This window comes from Rhinopithecus bieti, unplaced genomic scaffold (genome assembly GCF_001698545.2).
Source record: "Rhinopithecus bieti isolate Rb0 unplaced genomic scaffold, ASM169854v2 scaffold_14454, whole genome shotgun sequence".
Taxonomy (NCBI): Eukaryota; Metazoa; Chordata; class Mammalia; order Primates; family Cercopithecidae; genus Rhinopithecus; species Rhinopithecus bieti.
Genome location: NW_016808228.1, coordinates 20,166 through 23,343, shown reverse-complemented (window position 1 = coordinate 23,343; position 3,178 = coordinate 20,166).

The following is a 3,178-nucleotide window of genomic DNA, read 5'->3' as shown; positions in this document are numbered from 1 at the left end:
AGTGAAACCCCGTCTCTACTAAAAAATAAAAAAAACTAGCCGGGCGAGGTGGCGGGCGCCTGTAGTCCCAGCTACTCGGGAGGCTGAGGCAGGAGAATGGCATAAACCCGGGAGGCGGAGCTTGCAGTGAGCTGAGATCCGGCCACTGCACTCCAGCCTGGGCGACAGAGCGAGACTCCGTCTCAAAAAATAAAAAAAATAAAAAAATAAAAAAATAAAAATAAAAAACTTATTAGCATAAGGTCAGGAGATTGAGACCATCCCAGCTGACACAGTGAAACCCCGTCTCTACTAAAAAAGTACAAAGGAAAATTAGCTGGGTGTGGTGGCAGGCACCTGTAGTCCCAGCTACTCGGGAGGCTGAGGCAGGAGAATGGTGTGAACCCAGGAGGCGGAGGTTGCAGTGAGCCGAGATTGTGCCACTGCACTCCAACCTGGGCCACAGAGCAAGACTCTGTCTCAAAAAAAAAAAAACAAAAAAAAAAACTTATTAGGAGGTTTTAGTGGCAGATCAGATCAGACAGAGCTGAAGAGAGAATCTGTAAACTGAGAGAACAGAAGAAACTCACCACATGCTTCATGAGCAGCTATGAGACAGAAAATATGGAAGAGTAGTTAAAAACACATGGAGAATAGAAAGGGAAGGGTTAACCTCTATTTAATTGCAGTTCCTGGAGAAAAGAGGTAATGGGGGAAGAGAAAATATGTAAAGAGATAATGGCTGGCAAGTTTCCCAGATTGAGAAGAGACCTTACCAGCTTTGAGAAGCCAAGGAATCCCAAGCATGGTAAATACAAAGAAATCTATGCCCAGAAACATCCTGGTGAAGCTTTAGAATATTAACGAAACAGGAAGTCTTGAAGCAACAAGAGAAAAAGAAATTAAAGGCCTGACAGATCAAGCTCAGTCTTCTGTGCAGCAACCTTGAAGCCAGAAGACAATGGAATCTTATTCATATGCTGAAAAAAAAAAACCTGTCAACTTAGAATTCTATACCTAGTAAGAATACTTGCAAGAGGCCAGGCGCAGTGGCTCACGCCTGTAATTCCAGCACTTGGGGAGGCCGAGGCGGGTGAATCACGAGGTCAGAAGTTCGATGCCAGCCTGACCAACATGTGAAACCCCGTCTCTACTAAAAGTACAAAAATTAGCCAGGCATGGTGGTGCACGCCTGTAATCCCAGCTACTTGGGAGGCTGAGGCAGGAGAATCACTTGAATTTGCAGCCTCTACCTCCCAAATTCAAGTGTTTCTCCTGCCTCAGCCTCCTGAGTAGCTGGGATTACAGGCGTGCGCCACCAAGCCTGGTTAATTTTTTTGTATTTTTAGTAGAGATGGGGTTTCATTATGTTGGCCAGGCTGGTCTCGAACTCCTGACCTTGTGATCCGCCCCCCTCGGCCTCCCAAAGTGCTGGGATTACAGGTGTGAGCCACCACACCCAGCTCAATGACTGAACTTTTAGCTTCATTTTAGCAGAGTTCAGACACCCCCATAATCCTAATCTTGTGACTTGTCATTAGTTTTACAAAGGCAGTTTGGTCCCAGAACAAAGAGGGGGTAGTTTTGGGAAGGGCTATTATCATCCTTGCTTTAAGGTTAAACCATAAACTAAATTCCTCCCCAAGTTAATCTAGCCTATGCCTGGGAATGAACAAGGACAGTTTAGAGGCTAGAAGCAAGATGAAGTCGGCTAGATTACTTTACTGCCATAATTTTCCTATGTCAGGTTTTACTCACTGTCATAACTTCTTTTTTTTCTTTTTTAAGACAGAGTCCTACTCTGTTACCCAGGCTGGAGTACAGTGGGGCAATCTCAGATCACTGCAACCTTCACCTCACAGATTCGAGTGATTCTCCTGCCTCAGCCTCCTGAGTAGTTGGGATTACAGGCGCCTGCCACCATGTCCAGCTAAGTTTTAGTAGAGACGGGTTTGCCATGTTGGCCAGGCTGGTCTCGAGCACCTGACCTCAAACACTCCACCTACCTTGGCCTCCCAAAGTGCTGGGATTACAGGTGTGAGCCACTGCGCCCGGCCTCTGTCATAATTTTCGCAAAGGCGGTTTCATTAGGATCACCAAACCACTCTCCTTGGCCAGGTTACCAGTTTCCCACCTGGGCACAGTGGGTTAGGGTCCTGGGGGTTGGTCCTCCCAACTCCAGTGTCTTCTGGTACCATCCTCCCTCCTTGCAGCAAATATAGTGTCTGCGGTCCAATTCTGGATTTACTGTGACCGGAGGCTCTTAGTTACCAGATTAACTGTCCCTTCCCCACTCCTTTCCCCCCCCAACTATCTGCTTCTGTACCAGCTGCCCCTGCTAGGAGTCTTTCTTTTTTTTTTTTTTGAGACGGAGTCTCGCTCTGTCACCCAGGCTGGAGTGCAGTGGCCGGATCTCAGCTCACTGCAAGCTCTGCCTCCCGGGTTTACTCCATTGTCCTGCCTCAGCCTCCCGAGTAGCTGGGACTACAGGCGTCCGCCATCTTGCCCGGCTAGTTTTTTTGTATTTTTTAGTAGAGACGGGGTTTCACCGTGTTAGCCAGGATGGTCTCGATTTCCTGACCTCGTGATCCGCCCGTCTCGGCCTCCCAAAGTGCTGGGATTACAGGCTTGAGCCACCGCGCCCGGCCCCTGCTAGGAGTCTTTCTACCTCCCCCAACCTAGGGAACTGGCCCTGCGGTGAGACCCCGCCTACACAAAGCCCCGCCGAACCCAGGAAGCCACACCTACTCAAGAAGCCCTGCCCACCCAAGAAGCCCCACCCACCAGCAAGCCACACCCATCCAAGAAACCCCACCCATCCAAGAAACCCCACCCATCCAGGAAGCCCTGCCCAGTCCATCAGATGGGCTGACTCCCCTATGAAAGCCACTGCTGAGGTGTTCACAGCCCTGCTGCTATTCGGCCCCGGCCATCAGGAGCCAGTCCACAGAACCCCATTAACTTTGCTGTCAAAACAGAATTTCCTGGCTGGGTGGCTCTCTCCTGTAATCCCAGCACTTTGAGAGGCTGAGGCTGGTGTATCATTTGAGGTCAGGAGTACGAGACTAACCTGGCCAACATGGTGAAACCTTGGGAGTTCTAGACCAGCCTGACCAACATGGTGAAACCCCACCTCTACTAAAATTACAAAAATTAGTTCAGCATGGTGGCGTGGGCCTGTAATCCCAGCTACTCAGGA